We start from the raw sequence: 14143 nt of genomic DNA on the forward strand, positions 1-14143 counted from the left end.
TGCCTTGTGTACCAGTTCTTGTCTCAGCCTGGCAAGTTCTTCCTTCTCCCACTCTGCCTCCTGCTGTCTGGCCTCTTCTCGAAGCTTCTCTTTTTCAGTTTCCAACTCAGCTAATTGCTTTTTGAACTTTCGATGCTCGTTAGCTCTCTGTTGCCAGTTCAAAGCTTTTGGGAACTGTTTTTGGCTTGCTATCCTCCTTTGGTGCAAAAGGCTTCTAGTGCGCAAGGGTGTTTGGATCAGTTTTGAAACATGCTGCTTCTTTCTGTCATTTCAGGTCATCTTTGATCTGTTGCTGCCAATTCTGCAATGTGGTAGCTCCCCATTCATCTGTCTGCAGGTTGTCCTCTATGGTCCACCCTCTGCGATCCTTGGATTAAGCTTCTGAGCTTTGAATTTGTATTGTTGGAGCTTTTCTATTTCCTCTGCCTCCAACTCAGCTGCATTCTTGCAAGTTACAGGTCTCAAGTACTGTTTTGTTTGAAGCAGTGGAGTTCTGGGCTGTGTAAGCCTGATCTTCAGTGGCTTTACTGGAATTGGACTTTCATCAGTCCTCCTGCTCCTCAAAGGGTAATGAGAGGGAGTGTGTTTCTTGATGTTTTCAATCTTCTAAGCAAGGGGAACATACTGTGATGAAGTGTCTTCAAACTTCCTTTTGTTGCCTCGGGAGAGATTGAAAGGTTTGGGGACTGTGGGCCCCTTTACCACTCGTGCCGGAGTTGCAGGGTACTTTCTCAGTGCTGCTATGAAATCCAGCTCCTTGTATTAATTCCCAGGTTGGCTTTAATCTTCTCATCTGTGAGAAATGGAAGTCAACTGGCTTTGTTACCTGACCAGTAGTTTTCTTCTGAGCCAGCAATAGCTGCTTTCAGGGACTCTTCAGTCTTTTTGCATCGTCAGCTGCTATTGCTTCATCTTTTCCAGCTCCTGATCCTCCGTGCTCTTTAGCTTGCCAGAAAGATTCTTCTTTTTCAGCATTGTTGGCATGATAGACATGGTCAGCTTGCCTTTGGGTCTGGCTGGGGAGAGTTCAGTGTTCTGCGAGTGATCTCTGTTCATCAATACTTCAGTAAATTTCTCTCTATTGCTAGAGCACCCAGCTCCAAGCAGGACTCTGATGATGTATGTTTTCTGGTGGGTGGATCATCTTCCTTTTTGGTGGAAGTGACAGTGCATCTCTCTGCTTTGTCTCTGGCCTGACGTTTGCATTGCTGGGCATTCTTCTGTTGTGCTGACAGTCTTCTGGATACCCTACTTCGAGAAACTCCTGAAGGAGCAGGAGTTGAAGCATCATTTGAAGGGACTCTCCAGGCTGCCAGAGAACCAACAAATATTCCAGGGTCTCAACATTGCCTCCACCATTTCTCTCTCTCAGTCTCATGGTTTTCACCTTGTGGAAGATTAGCCTTTGAAAAGGTAGACTTGTGCTGCAAGATAGTTGCCACATTCTCTGCAGGAGGGACGTTCTCTGACCTGGCTTTCAGATCAAACCATGAATCTACACTCTGAGTGTTATTTTCATTCAGAATCCTGAAGTTGATGTAGGTAGTTTCTGCACCATAGGAATAGGAAGATGGTGGATGAAACATTTTCACCACAGTCTTGTCCCCAAAAGGCTGTCACATGTACCACCACAAATCCATTTTAGATTAATCACACTGCTGCCTTTGACCCCAGCCTTATATAGTGGCATTATGATATGTTCTGTCTTATTGTCTATCCCTTTCCGAATGGTTCCTAACATTGTTAACTTTTTTTGACTGCCGCTGCACACTGAGTGGATGTTTTCAGAGAGCTATCCACAATGACTCCAAGATCTCTTTTTTGAGTGGTAACAGCTAATTTAGAACCCATCATTTTGTATATATAGTGAGATTATGTTTTCCAGTGTGCAGTACTTTGAATTTATCAACATTGAATTTCACCTGCCATTTTCTTGCCCAGTCACCCAGTTTTGCAAGATCCCTTTGTAACTCTTCATAGTGTCCCTTGGCCTTAACTATCTTGAGCAGTTTTGTATCATCTGCAAATTTTGCCACCTCGTTGTTTACCCCTTTTCCCAGATCATATATGACTATGCTGAACAGCAATGGTCCAGTACAGATCCCGGGTACACCGCTTTTTATCTCTCTCCATTCTGAAAACTGACCTTTTATTTCTATCCTTTGTTTCCTATCTTTTAACCAGTCCATGAGAAGACCTTCCCTCTTATCCCATGACTATTTACTTTGCTTAAGAGCCTTTGGTGAGGTACCTTGTCAAAGGCTTTCTGAAAGACTTGGCTGGAAATCACAATGCTACTTTACTTTTTATAGGTTCTCTTAGTAACCATAATGGCTAGAAACGTAACTCTTTATTTTAAAGTGAAACTTACTTTTGGAGTAGATGATGGCCACCTGCCAGGGGGGAAAACGCTGGTTTACAAAGCCAATGAGTTGGCCAAATTCAATTGCTGCCTAGGGCCAAATCCTATTTGCCTTTCTCATAGGGGGAGTGCTACTGATGGTAGCGTAGCTACTCCTCTGAGTAAAATAAGCAAAAACTGGCTCCTTCAGTGGTGTTACAATGACCAAGACTGAAGGTCAAGTGACTTTAAACAACCTAGAAGTTCAGTTTCCTAGGGCAGCACTGGCAGAGGGTGTTGTATGTTCATCCTATGGAAAGATAAAACAAATGGAAAGAGTGGACATGTAATGAGGTTCACTCACCACTCTGGTGCCTCCTGCCAGCTGTCATAGGAATTAGCAGCATGTTAGTGTGCCCTCTTTGGGTGGTGCCTTCCTACCGTCACTCCTGCTCCAGGAACCACATCTCTCCAAGGACCGCTGCATCCTCTTCAGCAACACAGCTCTCAGGCCATGCCACACACTGTGCTCCCCCTTTCTGGGGGACCTGCAGTCCGCTGTTCAGCCACTTCCCTTAGTGGCTACTGCAGCAAATTGTCTAGCCACTTCCTCATGGCCCCAGCATCGTTTTTGCCCTTGCCTCAGGGTCTCAGCCGGCAAACTCCCACAGCCTTGCTCCCCCGGTCCCTGCTAGCAGCACTTCTCTGTCCAGGGTGCTGGCAGTTCTCTCAGCCCTCCAGAGACACAGTCCGTCCTTCCTTCCTTCCTTCCTTCCTGGGCTGCCAGCAGAGAACTGCCTTCCTCTTCCCTGCAGCTCCCTTTTTATATGGGCCTACTTGGCCCTGCTTGGCTGCTCCCTTCAGCCTTTCTCTAATTGGCTGCCTCTGGTATAGCCTCCCTAAGGCTGCTTTTAACCCCTTTTCTGCCAGTGAGGGGAAGCCGCCCCATCACAGGGCATTTACTGAGCATTTTTGAGTATGTCATTGCCTGAGCATTAGAAAGACAAAGTGGGTGAGTTAATATTTTTTATTGGACCAACTTCTATTGGTGAGAGAGACAAGCTTTTGACCTAAAGAAGAGCTCTGTGTAAGCTCAAAAGCAGAAACAGCCACTATAAAAGAAAGAGAAGGAGACTAAACTGGAGTTTCTTAGGAGTTTCCATGGTGAGATTTTTTTCCCTCCTATCAATGATGTTTATTTCACAGACAAGAAATTCTCTCTTTCACCCTGGGATGGTCAAACACAACCTTATTGGCCAGAGTGTGTCTTGTGACTACTATAGTTTTACATGACTGCCCTTCTAACTGGTGAATAATTCATTGTCATAAACTACTAATAGGCTAGCAATCAGTGTTATCCTGTCACAGCCAATTGGACTGTGCTTTGCTCTTTTGCCTTCCCCTCCCCCACAAAATAAAAAAAAGTGATGAATTCTTTACTCCCTCCCTGATTCCTTCCCCTTCATTTTCCTTCCTCCACATTCATTTTTCACTCATATTTTCTGTCCTTCCCCCACATTCATTTTTCACTCATATTTTCTGTCCTTCCCCATTTGTAATGTGCCTTCACTGCCTCCTCTAAAAGCATACTTTAGTGTAAGCTGCAGCACTTGTTTGTCTGCACAGCTCAGAAGTGCCCCAGGATGCTCTCCAAAGTCTGCAGTACTTCAAAGGAGGTAATGTGGGCTCATAGAAACCAGAACACAGGACCCTGGGGTGCTTTAAGCCCCAAAGGTGCCTGCTGGCCTGGATGCAAAGGAGAAGATCCTTTCAAGGAGAAGATCTGGCCTTTTCTTCTGAATCAGCATGGTGGGCATTTGGGGGTCAAAGCAGCATCCCAGGATCCTCAGTGTAGGTTTTGTAGCTCTTTATAGAAGTCACAGCAGCCATATGGAGAATGTTTTAGTAAGTCGGAGCTAAGGATCTTTCTCACAGACATAGAGAAAATAAAGCATTATACGTATCCCACTGCTGGTAACATTTTCAACCCCCTGGGCTATAGTTGCCAACCACATGCCTCAATTCCAATACATTATTTTTCCATTAACTCAACTCAACACAGCTGATTAACTTGGATTTGGTTCTGTTTATCTGAAGGGGGTAAGGAAACCATACTGGTTATGTTTGGGTTACCTCTTGCATCTTTACACTGATGTCCAGGGAAGGACTGGCATGTGAAAAGGCCTTGACATAATGTTCAAGTCCCTTCAACCTATATAAATGGTCCAGTGTTAATTAGCCATTGATCTTGACCAAGATGCATACACAAAACAGAAAGCAGATGTTTGAAAAGCACCCACGGGCGGATCCGCAACTTATGTGAATTGTCATAGCTCTTTTGAAGTCGATGAAACTACCACAGCAGAGGATCTGCCCCACAAAATATACTATCCACTAATTAAGTTTTAGACTAGGGTAGAGAAACTTGTGTCTCTTTCATCTCCTTTATCTCCCAAGGAAGTGGAAGTCCTACGTCAAAGACTTTGCGTTTCTATTCATTGTTACTTCTGCCAATGCTTTCAGAAGTATCAGGAAGGGAAGTAACAAGTAAAAGCAATGGGAGTACATCCAGAAGATTGAGGAACTCTTGGGAGTTCTTAGATGTCCACTCCATTTGGCTCTCTGATTGGTCCTAGGGCATCTGCCTGTTGCCAAGGTGTTGTCCTTCTGGAAAGAGAGAGGCCAGTCAGATGCAGTAGCGTGAACTAATCAGCTGTGATGACCTAGTTGGATGGTGTGAGTTGGGTATTTGTGTAGCTGACACTTGGAAGTATCTCTGGCCAAGTAACTGCTTCTGGGAAGGGAGGGCACACTGAAGAAACTCATAGAAACTCTGTAGGTAGCATTTGGAGAGGTCCTCAGCAGGGCATGAGTCCAGTGGCACTGAGGCAGTTTACCTTGAGTTCAATTGTTGCTTCATTGTCTTGAAATGTCTTGATCTGGAGTTACGCCTGAGAGAATGGTGCCTATTTTATGCTGCTGAACAAAACTAAATTGGCTGGAGCTGGCAGGTGACAGCCATCTGGTGGGACTCTTTGAAGGCAGACACTGAGGTAAAGAGGTAGCTGGTTGGGACAGAAGATGACTCAAATGTTTTGGCTTCAAGGAGAAACCCTAATAAAATTCTGTTTTGTGACATTTCCAGGCCAGAAAGGTTTAGATAATCTTCTGCATTTTTGATTGTTTATCTGATCCTTTTGAGGTCAAACCATTATTATTTATAAAGCACATACACAGTTATAATAATGCATTATCTACTTTCACATAAGCAAAGTGTCTAATTAAATATGTACATATCCATAATATAGCTGTTCTCGTTGTTTGGTGGTATTTATTTTAGTGCATTCCCATTGCTTGGATTTTAGCATATTGTCTTATTACACATTAGATGTAGATAATTCCTTGTGCAGTTAGAAGGGCCTTTCTGTCCACCTCCCCAACAGCTTCTCTAAATGAAAATATCATGAAAAATTACCCAGCTTTACTTTTTCACTGTACACACATAAGATGCATATATATTTGTAAAGTAGAACTTTGTTTAACTTAGTTATCAAAAATCACAAGGCTCTAATATGTTCCTGTCATACCAGCTCAGGGTAGAATAAAATCCCTTCTTTACCTATAAGGGGCTAAGAAGCTCAAATAACCTGGTTGGCACCTGACCAGAAGGACCAATGGGGAAAGAAGATACTTTCAAATCTGAGGGGGGGGGAGGGATTTTTTTATTTGTGCTCTCTTTGTTCTCTCAGGACAGAGAGGGACTAGGGCAGAAAAAAACATCTCCTATTTGAAATAAGCATTCAAAATTACAAAAATTGTAATAGCAAGGAAATGCGTTAGATTATCTTTTGTTTTAGCTTGTGAATTTTCCCTATACTAAGAGGGAGGTTTATTCCTGTTTTTTGTAACGTTGAAGTTTTGCCTAGAGGGAAATTCTCTGTGTTTTAAAGCTTATTAGTCTGTAAAATTACCTTCCAACCTGATTTTAGAAAGGTGCTTCTTTTACTTTTTTCTTTATAATAAACTTCTGCTTTTAAGAACCTGATTGGGTTTTAGTGTCCTAAAAACCCAAGGGTCTGGTCTGTGCTCACATTGTTTACCTATTTGGTTGGCATATTATTCTCAAGCCTCCCTAGGAAATGGGATGAGGTGGCTTGGGGGGGATATTTTGGGGAAACAGGAATTCCAAGTGGTCCTTTTTCTGAATCTTTGTCTAACTCACTTGGTGGTGGCAGCGATACTGTCCAAGGACAAGGAAGAATTTGTGCCTTGGGGAAGTTTTTAACCTAAGCTGGTAGAAATAAGCTTACGGGGTCTTTCATGCGGGTCCCCACACCTGTACCCCAGAGTTCAGAGTTGGGAGGGAACCCTGACAGTTACAAATCACTAACACATAAAGACTGGATTAATAGAATGTACTAAAATGCTGGAGAAATACTTGATAATGGAAGATGCATAAAATTGCTGTGTACATAGAGTGTATAATGCAGCTAACTCAATTTATTCCTTGCTATTCATAGGAGAGTACATTTTCACTTTTTAATTGCACAGATGACAAGACCTTTTAATTAAGATGCCATCTACTGTATTCATATACTGCAAAATCCACAAATGTGTAAAACTTAATAGCATCATAAAAACTATGGTTAAGGCCTTTACCAACACCGCCATTGCAGCAAAGGTCTTTAAATTGGCCACGTCAGAAATGCACATAAACCTGCATAAAGAGGTAACAAAATTACTTTCTCTGGGAAAGCAGTAACTGATTGGCTCCCTCTCTACAGAAATAAAGTGTGTGTGTTTTCATGGCTGTGTGTATTGGCCTTCCCTTTTTTGTTTTCAGGGGTCTCTTCCTCCTCTTTGCACCAAGTTTCTGCATCCTGCCTAGAGAGCCAGCGGAAGGCCTATGCACCACACAGTGCCCCATGGCCTTAAATGGGACCTGAGTGGTACATAAATTCTCTGCACAGGTAAATGTGCAAAGGTAAGCAGAGGCCTTCAGTGAGTCAGACAAGGGTTTGGGCAATATAGAAACAGCATGAGAGGCAGGACACCTTATTTCTGTTTCCTGCTCTGCCGCTGACCTGCTGTGTAACTGTCACCCAGTGATTTCCATGTCTGTTTCTCTTCCCATCCTTTGTCTGTCTGGTCTATTTAGACTGCAAGCAATTTGGGTCTCAGACTCTCTACAGCTCCTCACATAATGTGGCCATCTGATCTCAGTTGGGGATTCCAGGCATAATAACAACAATAAGCATGTTCCTGTTTTGATGAGTAAATGATACGTAATTACAGTGTTGGAGTAATATATATTTTCCCCTAACTAGGGCCCTGAATTTGTTAGGAAAAATAAGCAGTTAGTGTAAGGGTCCTGGTCCTGTCTTTTGTATGCCACAATGTCACTGTAGTTCTAGAAGTCTTCTTTAGGTTGCATCCTGTTGCTAAGGGGAAATTTGAGAAAGTGGGGCATTCCCAGTCTTGCCCAGCTAAGCTTGGTGTAAATACAAACTGTACTTGCTGGCTCCTTCACATGTGTTATTTTCTAAAACATGGTGGAATGTTAGTCACTTTATACTCAAGGGACAGACTTTTTTCAAGCAGAGCTTTTCATTTTTTCATCACATTTAGTCCATGGAAAATGCACCTCTGTGTATATAACAGTTACTGCAGGGGGGTTTTGCAGGCATTTCTTTTCCCCCAGAATTAGATATTTAACAGTTTGTTTTTAATTGTAATGCCAAGATGCACAGAGTTCCTCCAGCAGTTCTTGTTATCAATTAAAAAATAAACCAGATTGTATAATTCAACATTTCCTTTGGGATTAGTTTAAAAAGCGACATGAATTTTTACCTTAATGCTAAAAATACCACGTTGTTTACCAGATGAGTACTTCAATAATTTAAATAATCTATTCCAAAGAGAGACCTTGTTAGAGTGAAAAGTGCTTTTCTGTGAGATCCTTTTCCAAGAGAGAAAGGGAGTCCGAGGGGGAGAAGGAGGAGACCTTGGGATGTATTAACATTTAGCAAGACTAAATGAATTGTGTTAATCACGTCTGGTTTGATACTAGTGAATTATGCTAATCAAATTTATTTTCTCCATTGGCAAGGTTCAAAATAACACCAATTCTTTTATTTGCAGTTACTGCATTTCTTAAAAGTAACATTTTAGATGGGTTTCAGAGTAGCAGCCGTGTTAGTCTGTATCTGCAAAAAAAAAAAAAAAGAGGAGTACTTGTGGCACCTTAGAGACTAACAAATTTATTTGAGCATAAGCTTTCGTGAGCTACAGCTCACTTCATTAGATGGGATCACTCAGGGTTATGCCACAGAGAGCCTTTTAAAAACATTACAGTCAGACATATTGGGCCAGACCCTCAGCCCTGTCTAGGAGTTCCCTTTGCATTGCTAGTGCAGGAGCCAACCCCTCATGCTCTGCCCTGTATTCCAACCTAGTGTATGAGGAATTCTGGGTGAGGCTGAAGCACAATCTACTCCCGCTTTTTGGCTAGAAGGGTGGCCTCTTTGGGCCAGTTATCCGTTGGCACAAGTTAGTACAGTCCTGACAATACAAGGGACAGAAAGGTGGTGGAAACCCAGCTAAGACCTCCCTCCGCAGGTGCACTGAGCCCTGTTCTGATGCACCTCGGATCCATCCTATTTGAATTTGGAAAAGGAATATGCAATTGATCTTTTCTTGTTGTTGTTCAGATAACTACTTCTGAATACTGACAAGGTACTGACCTACATGGGGGCTAAATTATGAAAGGGGTCGCAGGCTGATTGTCATCAGAAAACCTGCATCCAGCAGTAGGAAAGCAGGGTAGAATTTGATCACATTTATTCTAGCCAGAATTTCATGGAATGACCACCTGTTTACAGGTCCTTGGTGAGGCATGGTCCATGTGTTTATACATAACTGCCATGCATGTTGCCCTTACCGACACCCCTCCCCACCCATGCAGATTACCTATACTCTTAACTGAAATAATCCACACTGGATATGGGAATGTATGGATGGAAAAACATGAATAGTTTCTTCATCAAATGTGAGTGCCCACTTTAGACCCAAATCATGAAATATTTAAGCACAGGCTGAATCCATCCTTCTTTCTGACAGCACTTAAGCATGTGCTTAACTATAAGCAAATGCTTAAATTCCATTGGGACTTAAGTACATGCTTAAGTTTTGTCCTGAGCAGCACTGAATGGTCTCTGTGCATTCTGCATTGTTCCAGAATGTAGTTCATCTATAATAAATATATAAAAAATCAGAGCAATCAAATGGGCATGTTTTGTTATTTGGTAGCATTGCCATGCATGTTTGTTACATTTTTAATTAATATTTTTATCAAATATTATAGTAAGAGATACATAAATCCAATTTACTTTTATTCATTATTTGCTTCTTTGTATTGTGGTAGCACCAAAAAGTCCCATCCATTGTGCTAGCCACTGAACAGATCTGTAGAAAGGTACAGTCCACAACCTCAATAAACAAGAGGTACATAGAAATACATCTCCAGATAATAATGTTGTAAGAAAACAACAGTTTCTCTATACATAGAACTATCCAATGGCAATAGTTATTAAGGAATGGAAGTTGCCATGGGCAGAAGCACCTGACAATGCCATGCTCAAAAGCACAAATATAAAGGAAGAGAAAAGAAAGGAAAGAAAACAATAAAGAAAATGAAATAAAAAGAAGAAAAATTACTCTTTGTATTCATCCCCAGCACACATGCAGATGTTATTTTCCTGCACAAGTGTCAAAATTGGTGGGCAATCATATTGGTCATAACTACCAGAAATAATGAATCTTTATGTCAGGAGTGGTTCATTCAAGTTGAGACCAACACACAGTGATTCAAGCTGTTTTTGGAATGAGAGAAAAACATTGCTAATTTCTAAACCTCATCAGAGATCTGATTCTACATTCCTTGAGCAATGAAAACTCTCAGGTTCTGATCCAGCAAAACACTTAAGCATGTGCATAATTTTAATCATATGTGTTAGTGGGATTAGGATTATGCATGTTCTTATGTTTTTCTAGAGGTGGAGTCCAAAGAGGGAGTTTTGAGTGTTTAAAAAAAAAAAAAGAGGATTAGGCCCTAAAGTTCAAATTCGGCAAATATGTCTTAGTCAGTACAGAGATCTGATCTTTAGTAGATGATTTGGAATTTTCCTTCCAAGTCAAGTTATCAGAGGCACTGTTAACATTATGTCCATTCATTTTTGATGTACCAATGTATTTTAATGCCTAAAGCAAGAGACCTACAGATCAGTATTTACTGGGACATTCATTGACTCTCAAAATAGCTTTGAGTGGTTTTCTTATTTTTTTTTATCCCATTTTGTTTCTGTGAAAGGGTACGTTAGCAACCTAAGATCATGTTGGGACAAATTCTGGAACTATGTGAAATGGTCCTCAGGGACAAAGGGGGCAGGGTGGAGTCATTGCCTGATCAGGGGATTAATGTCCATAAACATGGACCATGCCCTTGAGCTCTAGTTCCCTCTTCAGAATCCTTCTTCTTGGCATCTTTTGTGGACAGGGTGCTCTGCATATTTTGTCTCTGAATTTGCAGGGGTTCTAGAACAGGGCTGGCCAACTTCCAACTCAAGTTCCTTCTGCTGGACCAAGGTTTAGTATTGGGTACTTACTTGAAACACCTGTCAATAACATGGCTCCATATTTATTGTCTTGAGACACAGTGTTCTGAGTCCATTACCTTCATTTCAAGAGAAAACCTGTAGCCAGATTGCATGCTGAGATAAAATCCTACTGTAATAGCTTTCAAGTGCATTTCAGAAGTGCACCAACAGCACTATACAGACATTCCTGAGGCTGACTGTCTACTGGATAGACAATGAATATACCAGAAAACTAGCTCTGCTCAGTGCAGCATCCCATAGAAGATACATATAGAGCTTCCAAGGTCTCTTGGACAATATGAAAACAAAGGACACCTGACAAGTTTTTCATCATGTCAGTGGCACACAACCTTTAGAAGGTTTTAATGACAGCTATATTCACATTTTGGGCTTCAATTCTGTGTATGTTTTCTGTGCTGAAGGCCTTAAAGTTTGGGCCTATATAGTCCTTACCGCATTTTTATATCTCTGCAGGTAGGAAACTATGCAGGTTATATTAGAGGGTCACAAATCCCACAATGCCTAGCAGCCCCATCTGTGGCTTTCTCTGCATGTTTCCTTTTGACAGATGAGTTCATCTGGAATGTTATTCCTGAAAGTCCCCAGGTTTTAAAGAAAGGGGATTAGAAGCAGTGTGATTTTACTGAGGGAAGTGGGCTTTGGCTCTGATCCCCCACTTGTCTGATGAAGCCTCTTTCTTGACCTTCAGGGCATGTTGCAAGGACTTGCTACACACTCAGGGACTGATCCAATAGCTGCTACATGTGCAGAATTCCTACTGACTGTAATGGGAGTTCTGCATGTGGGGCAGTAGCAGAACTGTCTTCAAGCTTTTGCCAGTGTGTCACTGGAGAAAATTTGAGTTTTCTTGTGGCTAGGAGAGTTTTTGAGTGGACCTGTTGCTGGGTAAGTTATGTTTTAGGCCCTGATCCTGCAGTGTAGTACACATGGCTGTAAGAGTTCTGCTTAGAGCATCACTTTGCGCTTTAATTTGTCTATGTTTATAACCAAAGTAGATGCATTTAGCAGCTGTAACAGGCACACGTTCTGAACTGAAAACCAAAGAAACAAACTAAATATATGTTATGGCTGGTTTTCTGGTTTTTATTATGTTACTGCAACAAGTTGGTTTAACGGGAAAGGAAAGGAGAGTTGGATTTCGGGGGGTGTTCAGTGATATCAGCAGTTTTCTCAAATTGGCAACCAGTAAGCAAATCTTCCAGAAGTTTGGTTATTTTTGGTTTCTGGATTGCTTCCCCATGAAACCTGAGAAAAGCAGAAGAGACAATTTTGTGAATAACTGCACATCCCTAAGCCAGAGTTGGATCTAATACAAAAACACTAGTCGCAAAAAATCCCTCCAAAGTCTGTGAAGTTGAGCTCAAGATCTGAGCCTCACTGAACTCTAGAGATTTGGATCTGTATGCAACATTTTCTCATCTAGACCATCTCTGTAACTTTAGATGATTGGATGGAACCCGTGAGAGTCTGAGCCGGTGTGCCTGTGGTCATTAAACTTTGTGTTTTGGGGTAATTTTCCTTTTTCTGGAAAATGAAATATTTTTTTCTCCCTTGAGACTGGATGAATCAGAGGATGGTTAAATGGGACTGTGATATAATATGACTTTTCCCTGAAATTTTCTTTCTCTCTTCATTTTTTGTGAGTGCTTACCCATCGGAAACTCTCTTTGTCTCTGGATACTGAATGGATGAATTTTAACCACATGCTGCAAAGAGCAGTTTTAGGAGTTGCTGGAAGAGAAATGCTGCTAGTGGCCATTCTGCTGACCCAGGGGAAGGGAGCCATGGAGTTGGCAACCTGCAGACAAAATGGTGAAACTCCCTTTTCTTGATTATTGGGGTACAAGACATCATGATGGATGAAAATGCACAGAGCTAAAATAAAACACACAACTTATTGTGAGCTTTAAAATAGCTACAATAATAATAATAATAATAGCTGTAATCAAGCCTTAGTGTAAGAGAGTAGAAAGGAGAACCAAATCCTAGGAAGAAAAAAGATGAAGTGAGGCTAGGATGTGACTACTGTCCCACCATGCAGGAGAAAAAAGTGCCTGTGTGTGTGTGGGACATGGTGAGTGGGATGGTAGGGAGCATAGGTAGGTATAGTTTCATTAGTTGGGTGGTGGTTTTGATCTCACTCCTGCACCTAATCTTCCCAGGCAGACCCCTAGCACAGGGTGGAACCCTTGTCATTCAATCTAATATTCTGAGGGTTAGCACCTGGGTCCTAAGTGACTTAACAAAGATTACCACGTTTCATTACAGGACATTTAAGTCTGCTGGACTGTTCTACTCTAGTGCTGGTTGGATAATAGTAGCTATGGTTTGTGAAGAGACCTTTTCCCTAAAATTTTAAGTGAAAAATTTAGAAATTTTTGATTTTTAAATAAAAGAACCAAAACCAAAATCTTTAAACTGAATTTTTTTTTTAAATTTGGTTTCCTCCCAGCTTTCTTTTTCTATTCTATCTCTCCATACCCACTCCTACCTTTTTCAGTGGCAAAACCAAAAAAGGGAGAGAAAGTCAATACGGGGAAATGGGAAGGAAAAAGGGTGTGTGTGGCGGGGGACATGACTGAAAAAAAAACCCAGTTTTTTTAAAATAAAAAAGAACATTTCAAAAAAAATTTTTAATGCAAATTTTCACATCCAAAGAAGGATGTTTTCTGTTTAAAGAAATGCTTTGAACAAAAATGTTGACTATTGTAATTAATGGTATTTAATAATATAGCCTCTTCAAGCAGCTCTTTGATGCATAATCTTCAAGTGAGTACTACCATCCTATCAGCAGCCCTTTCTCATCCATCCAGAGGAAGAGGCTGGAGAGTTAGTTATCCGCAGACCTCAGAGCAAAAGAAAACCCTGTCTCATTGATAGACAGACCAGGGAGACTGCTGATTTCCAAGGTCTATCATTATTAAGGTGCTTAGGACATGAGTCTATGACAAACATATGAGGCCCTTCACTGTTAGCCCATAGTTCAAACCCAGAACAGGTTAATAGTGACCAAAAAGTTGTCTGGTTCAGTGGACTGTGTGAACTGAGTTGTTGATCTCCATCCAGTTCCCTGTTGTCACATTATAAATCATATGCAAAACCACCTTAATTAGACTTAATTGTCATC

The 14143-nt window shown here is 41.4% G+C and overlaps 1 pseudogene; it reads right to left on the reverse strand.

The window, feature by feature from the left end:
• Positions 1-345: 345 nt before the first annotated feature.
• Positions 346-1586, reverse strand: LOC119863056 (annotated as a pseudogene).
• Positions 1587-14143: the final 12557 nt, after the last annotated feature.

Source organism: Dermochelys coriacea, chromosome 10, assembly GCF_009764565.3.
Source record: "Dermochelys coriacea isolate rDerCor1 chromosome 10, rDerCor1.pri.v4, whole genome shotgun sequence".
NCBI classification, from domain to species: domain Eukaryota; kingdom Metazoa; phylum Chordata; order Testudines; family Dermochelyidae; genus Dermochelys; species Dermochelys coriacea.